Raw genomic sequence first — 13,573 nt, forward strand, 5'->3', positions numbered from 1 at the left:
GGACCAGTATGTTATTATTACTGTTATTTTGTAGTTGGGGAAATCGAGGCACAAAAGTTATTTACAAGGTTCTCTAGTGGCATAACTAAGGTTAGAAGTCAAATCATTTGACTTCCAGCTTCCTTTCTGCTAGACCACTGTAGAGGCAAAGCTATTTATATGTTGAGTGTGGATAGATGTGCTCAGCCTTGAGAATGCCAGCTGTTGGCCATCTTTAGCTCTTCAAAAAAGAGGCTGTGACCCAAGTAACTTCAATGACCAGGGGCAGGAACCAGTGCCAACATACCCTACCCTGACTCAATGAGTGACTCATTTGGAGAGTTGGCTTACTCTAGTAGGATATTTGAATTGTTTATAGACTCTTAGGCTTGCATTCTCTCTTTGCTAAGAATAGGACTGGGTAAGGATCAAATCCTCCTGGACCCTTCCATCTCTACATTTCTAAGTTTTTTCTTTTTTCATGCCTGGTCTATACTTTTGAATTAAAAAAAAATCAGGCTTCTTTCTACCCATTTATTCTTTGAAAGTTGAAGTTTGCTTTAGCGTTCTTTGATCTGTGGAAACACAGAAGAATAGTGGGCTGGTTGCTTGCACCCCATAGGCATAGCTGCCATCCTCAAAGACAACATTTTGAGAAGAGCTGGCTATGGCAGGGCATAGGTGGGGTGGCAGACAGTGCATAGAACTCACACTAAAATTTTCAGGGATCTCAGGGGATCCCATAGGACTCCTTTGTTCTCTTTCCTCTCTATAGTTGGTGTACCATTTCTCCAGTATAGCTTAGATAAAGAGGGTAAGATTGGTTTTAGAGCACTTGGATTCCAATCCTGACTTTGCTCCTTATTTACTGGATAATCTTGGTACTTAAACACTTTCGACCTCATTTTCCTCCTCTGTAAAATGACAGGGTTGGGTTAAATAAAGGGAGTCTTTTTTGTAACATGGACTTCTTTGGTTGTCTAGGAAAACCTATGGATTCCTTCTCAGAATAATGTTTTCAGAGTATAAAATAAAATACATTTCAAAGGAAACTAAAGATTTTGAAATATAGTGATCAAAACAAAAAAATTAATGGGCCCCAAGTTAAGAACCCTTGGACTAGATGATGTCTAAGCTTTCATCCAGCTCTAAACCTATAATCCTGTGATCCTTAAGCCTTAATAGGATGTTCTTTCTACCCATTGGATCATCCCTCCCCCCCCTCTCCCATCCTAGTCTTCCCTGGTCTCTATAAGGGAACTTCCTCTCCATAACCTGCCCTTTGTCCTGTATTTATCTTGCATCTGGAGAATCTTCTGGGAATTCCAGGAGATTGCTAAGAGCTAGCTGAGCTTCTCTTATCTGCAGGCTCCTTCCACCTCTTTTGGGGCCTGGGTTTCTGATTCTAGCTGTTGACTCCTTTATCCAACTTCATCATGGAGCTGGGATGGGCAGATTCATCCGAAATTTTGACAGAGGGCTGGGGTCCTGATAATTTTTTGTAGGCTTACTAGGTGTACTAGTATTGGGAATGCTAGACAGACCCCCTCCTCTCCTGGGCACCCTGTTTGTTTCCTTCTGGCAGCAACAAGGACAGTAACAATAGGAGCATTTATAAACACTTTTGCATATAGGATCTCATTTGGGCACTGTTGTCCTATGGCCAATACTAGGAGGAGGAGATCAAGGGATTTAGAGTGGGAAATCTTAGAGCTTCCGGATCCTAGATCCAGCTGGAAGTGATCTTAGGGACCATTCAGTTCAATGCCCTCATTTTATAGATGGAGAAACTGAGGCCAAGGGAAAGAAGGTCCTTGCTCACACCATTCTCCCCACCAGTGCTCACCTGTTATGCCAACATGGTTTGGTTTTTTTTTTGTCTGTTTATTTTGTTGGAAATATATGGTCCTTAAGGGCAATCACATGTGTGTGCCTCTGTGTGTGTGTGCGTGCGTGTGCGTGTGTGTGTGTGTGTTTCTATGTCCCTGGTGCCTTACACAGTATCTGGCACATAGTAGGACACCCTCAAAATGACTGAACAACAACAAAGGTACTCTGTAAAGGTGAATGATTGAAAGAATGAATACAAGAAAGAAATTTCACTTCCCATATGCCAGTCCCTGCCCTCAGGGCTTGAAAGCAGTGAGGAGATTAATCTGGAGTCCCTAAAGAACTGGAACTCAGTGTATAAAGGAGAAAAGTTATGGATAAGATACTCTTGGTCATTTTGCCTTGTCTTTTCCTCAGGTTTCCTCATCTTCCCCACACTCTTCCCCAAACTCTAGCTAAGAATTGAATGCACTGTATCATTCATTAGAGAAAATGACTAGCAAGATGCCTGGGACATAGAACTATGGATTTCTTTGGAGGGAGATTCCAGGGTGCCACTTGTTTAGACAAGCAAAACTTTACAGTAGGATACATCATCACACAGGAGAAAATAAAGAAAAAGACATTACTCAAATGCCTGGTGTATGCATGGCATTATATTGGTGGTGGGGATGTCAAGCATGTCAAGCATGGGGATGTCAAAATCACACATCAGTATGTTAGAGAGACACATAATAACAGCTGACATTTCCATGGCGCTTTAAAGTTTGCAACAAAGTTGGCAAAGCCTTCAGTAGCTTCTCTCTTTGAATCCCTCACTAGGATCCTAGCATATCTAGTATCGGTGCCTATACAAAGGAAGGTGGCAAGGGAATGTAGCTATTGTTGTTATTCCGTTTCAGAAACTTGAAGGGAGGAATGGATAGGAAACATTGTGAAGTAAGAACTGATAAGACTTAGTGAATGATTAGGTATAAGGTGAAGAAGATCAAAGGGCCCCAAATAACTGTAACCAATTTAACTTGCTCCTTTCCTACTAGGTCTTATTAATATGGGTAATTCTTCCAAACCACAGATGTATTCAAAAGTCATCCATTTCTGCCCCATTGAGTGGAACTCTTATTCATGTCTTTAGAAAATTTGCCATAAGGGGCCCACTAACACCTTCCTGGGGCAGGGGTGTGTTTGGTTGGTTTGCTTGATATTGCAAGGATACACATCAGGCCACAGTGGCTGTCCATCTTCAAAGAAATAAACACACATATATTCAATCAGCAGAAATTCACCTGCTCTCTTTCCCATCTACTCACTCCTGCCCATTGAGATGGAAAGAAGAGCAAAACCTTTGTTATATACATGTATACTGAAAGAAAACAAATATTCCCATTGGCTGTGTCCACACACACGCACACACACTCACACACATTTCTCCACCCCATGCCCAACACTCTTATTTACTAAAATGTGTTACTTTTCAGTCACATGACCTTGTCCAAACAAGATGTGGTAACCACACCTATTTAAGAATAAGCAATCATAATCATAACAGCTCAGATTTATACCATGAGCTAAGGCTTTTGCAAGTACTTTTCATATTGTCTCATTTGAATCTTGTGATAATTCTGTGAGGTAGGTGCTATTATTGTCCAGATTTTACATGTGAGGAAACTCAAATGGAGAGAATGACTCGCCAGAAGGAGCTGGTAGTGTCTAAGAGAGGATTTGAACTCAAACAGCTCCTGCCCAGGATTTGATGTCGATGACCAGATTCCCTTCCTACCAATAAACAGTTCAGCAGCATTTATCACATGTATACTATGTGTGAGGCACCTCAGTTGTACAAATGATGTCTATGAGCCTATGACCCTGTGACAAAAATGAAACAGTTTTTGCCTTTACAGTTGTCAAGGAAGACAACATAGACACGTGTTAAGTGTATATGAAATAAATACAAGCTAATGTTGCCAGCTGGCAGATGAAGATCACCATTGCCATGAACAAGATGGTGCTGAACCTGAGCTTTGAAGGAAACTGGGGAGTATAGGAGGCAGAGGTTTGGAGGGAGGGCATTACAACTGTCCGAGAGGTATGGAAGCAAGAGATGGGATTTCCCATGTGGGGAACAAGATGGCTGGCATGGCTAATCTGTATTGTACATGAAGGGGAGTGCTGTATGTAATAAAGTAGCTTGTGGATGGCTTTAAATGTGGTGCAGGGGAATTTGACCCTAGAGGCAATAAGGAGACACTATTTTATTGAGCTGGGAAGTGTCATGGTCAGATCTGTGCTTTAGGAAAATCACTGGGGGATCTGTCCTCTTAAAATATTTTTTTGTTAACTGAGTTTTTAGATGGGGGAGGTGGGGCTAGCAAGAGCAGCAATTGTTTTTGAAGTTAATTACTAGTTAATGCTGGGATCAGGGCGGTAGAAGACCCGACTTTGACTGCATTGCATTTGTGACATTCAGCTCTCAGTTTTTTGTTTTTTGTTTTTTGCCATCAGGATTGTCTTAGCAAGTATTTAGACTCTTAGGGGACTTGGATATTGACTGTTGTGGTTTTGATTTCTTTGCTGATAGAATCATTCCCCTGTTTACTTGCTTACCTGTACTAGAATTCAGCAGCCTTGTTTCAGTGTTATTGTTTGCTCTTCCACAGTCCAGATGGAGCTGCAGGAGAAGGAAAAGGCATCCCACCTTAGCAAAGCCCTCAGATGGCAGCATTTGGCTCTTGGCCCTTATTAGACAGGACATTGTCCCTTTTTAGTATGGAGTAGGGAGCAGAGGGGAATCGTACAAGCAGACGTGATGAGGAAGCTGAATGCCTTCCAGTTCTGATTTTGGTATGTTGTTTGGAATTCCCAGAACATCTGTGTCTGTATTCAGACATAAAACCTTACCCTGGGCCTCTTAGAATCCCTCATTTCCTTCAAAGTTCAGCTTTTGTGCAATTTCATTGGAAGGAGTACTAAATTTTCAAGTCAGAGGATCAGAATTCAGATTCTGCCTCCACAATCATGTGATCTTGGCTAAGATACTAAACCTCCCTGGACCTCAGTGTCCTCTTCTGAAAATGAGAAGGTTGAGTGAGATGACTTCTAAGATCCTTTCCAACTCCAAATCCATGGTCTATTTCTTAAAGAAGGAGGTCTTAACTGGGGTCTATGGGTAGACTACAGCAGAGGTGGGGGGGGGGGTCTATGAATTTGTATGGGAAGAAACACATCTTTGTTTTCACTAACTTCTAACTAAAATTGAACATTTCTTAGTTATGAATGTAGACAACAAACATTCTGTTAAGAGTCCATAGGTAGATTTCACCAGAGATCAGTGATATAGAAAAGATTAAGAACTCCCATCCTTAGAGGAAGTCCTTCCTGGTCCTTGGTTCTTTTAGTGGTTGGTGTTGGTCTGTTCCTTTTCAAGATAGCATACCTACCCCAGCAGAATGTAAGTTCCTGGAGAGCAGAGGCTGGTTTTTCCCTTTGTGTATTCTTAGGACTGAGCCCACTGTCTGTACGTAATATGCCCTTAATAAATACTTATTGAATTGGATTTTGGGGAAATCTTAACCACATAGGAATATATAGAGAGCGATTGAGCTAGGGCCAGAAGACCTGGGTTCAAGTCCTGCTTTGCTTCTTACTGTGTGATCTTGGGTAACTTCCCATCTTCGGGTCTCAACTTCTTCGTAAAGGGAAGTAGTTAGACTGGACTAGAGCGTCTGTTCCTTTCCATTAGGGAGAGGGACATGATTTCATTGGTATAGGTAACCCTGGGTGAGATAACTCCATTTACCAATGCAGGTTGGCACTTTCCCTGCAACTTATGGTCTTAGAGAGTTGCTTGAGCCACTGAGCGTAAAGAAGTCACACAGCCATCCTGGGTCAGAGGTGGCACTTGGCTTCTAGGCTGGCTCTTTTTCTACTATACCGCATTATCTTCTGGTAGTGTGAATTATTTTGGTTATCTTCTGGTATTGTTCACACTTCTCCTAAACTGCCAAATTCTTACTGCTTCTATCTTTAAACATTAAAGTTCTCAGTCTTCTCTGTAGGTGAGCTGTAGTCTTCATGGGCTTGCCCTCTTGGCTCATCCTTATTGGTATGCAAGGATAAGTAGAGAAACATTCCAAAAGAACAGCTTGAAGGACATTTTTCTGACCTGGTATTTTGCTAGTCTCATATTTATATTATTCTGCATTCAGGAGGTACTTCATAAAGGCTTACTGAATTCAATCTTTTGCATGATAATGGATATTATCATAATTATGTTTTCCTTGATAATGGTTGCCTTTGTGTGTATCTATGGCCAGAAATCCTATCATACTTTCTGAGGCGGGTTATCTTTCACCTTATATTTGAAACCCTTCACAATCTGGCATCCAGTTATATTATCATTCTTATTTTATGTTACCATACTTAATGCATTCTCTGTTCCTATCAAACTCACCCGTTAGCTGTTTCTTATGAGTATCACCCACTACTGTGCCTTTGCACAAACGGTCTCCATACCTTTCTCCTTCATGTTGAGAATGTGCTCTCTCCTTACTCTCACATCTTAGAATCCATTTATTAAGCACCTATTGTATGTAAGGCACTATGCTAGGCACTGGAGATACCAAGATAAAAATGAAAGCCTCTGCCTCCAAGTAGCTTACATTTTCCTGGGAGGGACTGGGCTATGATGGGTGTATAGAGAAGTAAATACAAAAATCTAGATACAAAACAATATTTCAAGAGACATAAAGTACTCTCCACTGAGGAGATCCAAAGAGTCCTAGTGTAGGACATGGTTCCTGAGCTGTTATTTGAAGAAAGATTGGGATATTAGGAGATGAAAGTGAGGAGTGAATGATTTCCAAATATTGGGCAACTTGTCCCACCCAAAGGCAGGAAATTATTTTTAGGAGGACAAGACATTGCTATACCACTGAAGTAATCAGGAATCACTTGAACCTAATTAGCCCCTCAAAGACTTTTCCTTCCAGATTGTGCACATTACCAGTTAGGGACTCATGGTCATTAGTGTCCTATGTAGCCCTGAGGAAAAGATCAGCATTGATCTCCTTTGGGAGGAGCTGTGGAAGGCCCCTAGAGTTCCCCTTGAACATCCTGAATGTTTTTTTCCCACCAGAAAGAATGCCAGCCTGTGAGAGAGCTTTCTAACGACTTCATCCACTGTCATCCCTGTGCATTCCTGTCTCCCACATGCACACAATGACAGTATTCCTCTGTCCAATTGCTCTTTTAATTATGCGTTTACTCCATGGGTTTTCCTTTTGGTTTGCTTTTTTCAGTAACTCATTAAACGTCTCAGTCACATGTTCATTGTTTAAGAAAGGAAAAAAAGGAGACATTGAGAAGAAACTGTTCCCCAGGAGAAACTTCATGGTAAATTACTGGAGTTGAGTGGTAGCTGAATATTTGTAGACTGTGCCAGCATTAGTAAGATTCTCCTCCCCCCACGTAAAGCCCTGAAGTGTATTGCACATTCAATTCAATCCAATCCAACAAACTTTATTAAGTTCCCACTATGCACATGGCACTGTGCTGAGACTGGCACAGGAACAACAGTACTTCCCTGTAAGGAACTTATATTTCACTGGGCATGTGGCTGGGATATAACTGGTATACAGATAACACACATACACACACACATACATACACACACACACACACAGAGTAGAGAAATGGTAATTTGAAAAGAGAGAGAACAGCAACTTCTCTAGGGATTCAGGGGAAACTTTCCAAAGGAGGGAGTACCAAAGCCATATCTTGAAGGAAGATGATTATGAGAGGAGGAGATGAGGAATGATTTCATTTTAGGCGTGGAGAATGTTCACAGGATTCAACTGAGTGAGTCTCTAACCCGAGAATGATAAAACAGCAGGCTAGAGACAAGGTGCCAGTGATCAGGTAGCCTTTAATTAATTGGTTTCATTATGAGGAACAGATTTACAAATTGGGAATTCTCCTGAACAGAATTCCACCTTTGCCGAAAGGAAGACAGAGATTATATACTTAAATAACAATGGGAAGGTAGGGGAGAAGGTGGATTATAGACTGTCATTCCCAGTCCCAGAGTGGTTTCTCACAACTAGCCTACAAATCTCACAATACTAAGGTACAGGTGTCCTGAAGTTCTATGGGAATAGCATTGTCCAGGTCTTTGGGGGTTGGTACTTGGTGGGTCACAGGACAAGAGCTCTATGAAAGGGAACAGGTTCTATACACTTTGATTTGCTTTACTTCAGGTGCACAGACACAAGGATGCCAGCGATTATAAGCGTTGTCAAAGTTTGATTGAGTGTTTCAAGCTGCATTGTGAGCTCTGACTCACAACCTGAAAAAGGTAATTCTTAAAAATCTAATCTATTGGTATATTCATTACACATATCATATTGATTATTATGAATATCATAGTTCCACAAGAACAAGTTGTGCAAATGCATGGAAGCTGGAGATGAAGTATTGAATGTGAGTAGCTAGTAGTCTATATGTCTACATTGTTTGAAATGTAGAATATGTGATGGAGAGTAGTATGATATAAGGATTGATAGGTCAGTGGGAACTAGATTGCAGAGAACCTAAGAAATTCATGTGCTATCCTCTGGGCAGTGGGAAGTCACTGAAGATTTTGAGCAGGGGAATGAACATGGCCAAAGATGTGACGTGGGAAGGTTATTTTGGCAGGTTTGTGGAAGATGAATGGGAGATGGGAGATAAACATGAAGCAGGGAGATCAATTAATAGACAATTACAGTACTCCAGGCAAGAGGTGATGAGGAGCTGAAAAATGATTATGAGAGGGGACATAAAGACATGGAAGGGAGAGGTGTAGTAGAAACAAAATTCAAAACAGTTCCAGAGGATTGGTGATGAAGCATGCTGCTCACCTTCTGACAGACAGGGGATGGACTCAAGGTGCAGAATGAGACACTTTCTCAGATATGGCCAATATAGGAATTTATTTTGCTTAAATATGCATATTTGTTATAAGGGTTTGTTTTTCTTTTTCCAGTGAAAGGGGGATGGGAAGGAGAAAATACATGCTTGATAATTAAAGATAATTTAAAAAATTAAAATCCATAAGACTTCCCAACCAGTTGGATATACGCAGGGAGAGAGAAGGCAAAATCAAAGAGAGCTTTGATCTTTAGAGCTAGAATAATAATGTTGCTGCTCTTAACAAAAATAGTTTATTATACACTTAACAAAAATAAAGTTGTTTGGAAGAGGGGCAGGAGGAGGAGGGAAGATACATATGAGTGTGCCAATACTGGACCAATCTTCTGAAGGGCTATGTAAATGTCAGCTATTACTCTTTTAAAAATATTTTTAAATTTTTTTATAATTTTGAGTTCCAAATTTTTTCCCTTCATCCCCTCCCCTATCCACTGAGAAGGCAACTGATATCAATTATTCATGTAAAATCATTTAAAACATGCTTCCATATTAGCCATATCACCACAAAAAGGGAAGAAAAATAAACTAAGAAAACTATATTTCAATTTGCACTCAGAGTTCACTAGTTCTTTCTTTGGAGGTGGATAGCATTTTTCACCAACGAGTTCTTTGAAATTTTCTTGGATCATTGTTACAAGTCACTACTCAATCAATGCTTCTTGACTAACAGATTATTTTTTCTAATATGTTATGGTGCCTCTTATAAGAGTTCTTGACAAAGCAAATACTCTGATCTCTCGGTGGCTGCTAAGTCTTTCACAGCTGATTATTACTACAATATTGCTGTAATCTCCTGGTTCTGCTCACTTCACTTTTCATCACTTCATTATTTAGGTATGTTTTACTGAAATCATCCTGCTTGTCATTTCTCATAGAACAATAGTATTCCATCACGATCACATGCCACAACTTACTTAGCCTTTCTCTCATTGATGTGTATCTCCTTGAATTCCAATTCTTTGACACCACAAAAAGAGTTGCTATGAATATTTTTGTACTTACAGGTCCTTTTCCTTTTAAAAAAGTACTTTGGGGGTACAGACATAGTAGTGGTATTGCTGGGTAAAAGGGTAAGCACAGTTTTATAGCCCTTGAAGCACAGTTCCAAATTGTTCTCCAGAATGCTTGGACTAGTTCACAACTCCACCAACAGGTCATTAGTGAACCAATTTTCCCTTATCCCTTTCAGAGCATTTGTCATTTTGGATAGGTATGAAGTAGTACCTCAGAGTTGTTTTGATTTGCATTTCTCCAATCATTAATGATTTAGAACATTGTTTTCATATGACCATAGACAGCTTTGAAATCTTTTGAAAACTTCCAGTTTATATCCTTTGATACTTTTTCAATTGGGGAGTGGCTCTTGTTTTTATAAATTTGACTCAGTTTCCTATATATTTTAGAAAAGATCTTTATCAGAGAAATTTACTGTAACATTTTTTTCATATTACTTCATTTTCTATGGTCCTTTAAATCAAAATGTAGTTTCCTTGTTTGTCTTTTTTAATTAGGACTATTTTCACTTTTGCTTTGTCTGGGATCATGATTGCTACTCATGCCTTATTTACTTCAAATGAAGCATAATAGATTCTGTTCTCTCTTCTTAGTTTAACTCTCTCTCTGTCTCTTTCTCTCCCTCCCTCTCTTCCCTTCCTATTTCCTTCTTTCTCTCTCTGTCTTTCTCTTTCAAGTCTGTCTCTTGTACACAACATATTGTAGGATCCTGGTTCCTAATCCATTCTTTTATCCACTTTTGCTTCATAGGTGAACTCATCTCATTCACAGCTATGATTACTAACTATGTATTTCCCTCCATCCTATTTTCTTCAATCTATCCTTTCTACCTTTTTGTTCTGTCCCTCCTCAAAAGTTTGTTTTGCTTCTGACCACTGTTTCCCTTAATCTGCCATTCCTTTTATCACCCTTCCCCTTTCTTTTATCCCTTTCCCTTCCTATTTCCCTATTCCTAGTTCCGAATAAATATACATTGCCCTCCATTTCCCCCTGTATTGTAAAATCATGCCTCTTTTATGTGACATCATTTCTTCCAATTTACCTTTCCATTCCCTCTTCTCCCAGAGCATCCCTTCATTTTTTTCTTGTTTTAATTTATTTATTTTTATTTGTCAACATTCATTTCCACAAGATTTTGTGTTCCAAATTTTCTCCCCATCTCTCCCCTCCCCCACCCCGGAACACCATACATTCTGATTACCCCTTGCCCCAATCTGCCCTCCCTTCTATCATACCCCTACCTTCCCTTATCCCCATCTTCTCTCTTTTCTTGTAGAGCAAGATAGATTTCTATACCCCATTGCCTGTCTTTCTTATTTCCCAGTTGCAGCAAAACAATTCTCAACATTCGTTCCTAAAACTTTGAGTTCCATCTTCTCTCCCTTACTCCCTTCCCACTCATCCCCACTGAAAAGGCAAGCAATTCAATAAAGGCTATATATGTATCATTTTGCAAAAGACTTCCATAATGGTCTTGTTATATGAGACTAACTATATTGCCCTCCATCCTATCCTGCCCCCCCTTTTTTTCTATTTTCTCATTTGACCTTGTCCCTTCCCAAAAGTGTTTACTTCTAGTTACTCCCTTCTCCCATTTGCCCCTCCTTCTATCATCCCCATTACCCCACTTGTCCTCTTCTCTCCTACTTTCCTGTAGTGTAAGATAGATTTTCATACCCAATTGAGTGTGCACATTGTTCCCTCCTTAAGCCAAATGTGATGAGAGTAAGCTTCACTTTTCCCTCTCACCTCCCCCCTTTTCCTCTCCATTGAAAAAGCTTTTTTTACCTCTGTTATGAGAGATAATTTGCCCCATTCCATTTCTTCCTTTCTTCTCCCAATATATTCCCCTTTCACCCTTTAATTTTATTTTTCTTAGATATCATCCCTTCCTATTCAACTCACCCTGTGCCCTCTGTTTATGGATATGCATATAATCCCTCCAACTACCCAAATACTGAGAAAAGTTTCAAGAGTTACAAACATTATCTTTTCTTGTAGGAATGTAAAAAGTTCAACTTTAGTAAATCCCTTATGATTTCTCCTTCATGTTTACCTTTTCATGCTTCTCTTGATTTTTGTGTTTGAAAGTCAAATTTTCTATTCAGTTCTGGTCTTTTCATCAAGAATGCTTGAAAGTCCTCTATTTCATTGAATGATCATTTTTCCCTTGAAGTATTATACTCAGTTTTGCTGGGTAGGTGATTTTTGGTTTTAATCCTAGTTTCTTGGACCTCTGGAATATCATATTCCAAACCGTTCAATTTCTTAATGTAGAAGCTGCTAGATCTTGTGTTATCCTGATTGTATTTCCACAGTACTTGAATTATGTCTTTCTGTTGTTTGCAATATTTTCTCCTTGACCTGGGAACTCTAGAATTTGACTACAATATTCCTAGAAGTTTTTCTTTTCAGATCCTTTCCAGAAGGTGATTAGTGGATTCTTTCAATATTTATTTTACCCTCTGGTTCTAAAATATCAGAGCAGTTTTTCTTGATAATTTCATAGAAGATGATGTCTAGGTTCTCTTTTTTTGATCATGGCTTTCAGGTAGTCCCATAATTTTTAAATTGTCTCTCCTGGATTTATTTTCCAGGTCAGTTGTTTTTCCAATGAGATATTTCACATTGTATTCTATTTTTTCAGTCTTTAGGTTTTGTTTTGTAATTTCTTGATTTCTTATAAAGTTGTTAGTTTCCATCTGCTCCATTCTAATTTTTAAAGAACTATTTTCTTCAGTGAGCTTTTGAACCTCCTTTTCCATTTGGCTAATTCTGATTTTTAAAGCATTCTTCTTCTCATTTGCTTTTTGGACCTCTTTTGCCATTTGAGTTAGCCTATTTTTAAAGGTGCTATTTTCCTCAGCATTTTTTTGGGTCTTGTTTAACAGGCTGTTGACTCACTTTTCATGATTTTCTTGCATCTCTCTCATTTCTCTTCTCAGTTTTTCCTCCACCTCTCTTACTTGATTTTCAAAATGCTTTTTTGAGCTCTTCCATTGCCTGAGACCATTGCATATTTTTTGGAGGTTTTGGATGCAGAACCCTTGACTTTTATATCTTCCTCTGATGGTATGCATTGTTCTTCCTCATCTGAAAGGAGGGAGCAAAATACCTATTCACCAAGAAAGTAACCTTCTATAATCTTATTTTTTCCCCATTTTTGGGCATTTCCCCAGCCAATTGCTTGACTTTTGAGTCCTTTGTCAAGATGAGGGTATACTCTAGGGACCTGTAAGTTCTCAATTCCTCCAGGGTGTCACAATCAAGGGAGAAGAGTTTACCTCTCCTGTCCTGTGAGCAACCACAAGCTTTTCTGCCCAGGATCTGGGAGCAGAATTACCTCTCTAGAGCCTCCACCAGCCAGTGCTGCTCCTCACCCCAGGGCCACCACTCAGGGCTGAGATTCAGATCAGCTGCAAGATTCCCCCATGGTCTTTAGACTGAGGGTTCTAAAAATAGATGCTGCTGCTGCCTGGGGCTGCCTGGGACCAGGGCTAGGGCAGGACCCTGCTCCCTTCTCACCCAGGTGAAAGAGCTCTCTCACTTCCCTTTGAAGTTGTCTTTGGTGTTTGTGGGGTAAGAGATCTGGGATATGCAGATGCTACCCATGATTCCTTGCCCTGAAGCCTGCTCAGATTCTGTCCCTGCCACATTGTGGCCAAGATGAGGCTGCACTCTGCTCTGAGTCCAGTGTTATAGTCCTTTCCTGTCAGTCTTCCAAGCTGTCTTTGACTGGAAATCTCTTTCACTCTGTCATTTTGTGGCGTCTGCTGTTCTAGAA

General features: G+C 39.9%; 1 protein-coding gene across 6 annotated transcripts in view; it reads left to right on the forward strand.

Moving 5' to 3' along the window:
• The window catches only part of HIVEP3 (HIVEP zinc finger 3), a 656,876-nt gene that overhangs the window by 136,458 nt on the left and 506,845 nt on the right, over positions 1–13,573 (forward strand). Inside the window, exon 2 of one of the 6 annotated variants that reach the window (XM_072609753.1) lies at positions 8,064–8,161. The exons of 4 other annotated variants lie outside the window; for them this stretch is intronic. The gene's annotated coding sequence lies outside the window, so the exon portion shown is untranslated. Of the gene's footprint in view, positions 1–5,034; positions 8,162–13,573 lie in introns of those variants that run through there. One more of the 6 variants, XM_072609754.1, reaches the window with a different exon arrangement.

Source organism: Notamacropus eugenii, chromosome 5 (genome assembly GCF_028372415.1).
Source record: "Notamacropus eugenii isolate mMacEug1 chromosome 5, mMacEug1.pri_v2, whole genome shotgun sequence".
In the NCBI taxonomy this organism is placed as follows: Eukaryota; Metazoa; Chordata; class Mammalia; order Diprotodontia; family Macropodidae; genus Notamacropus; species Notamacropus eugenii.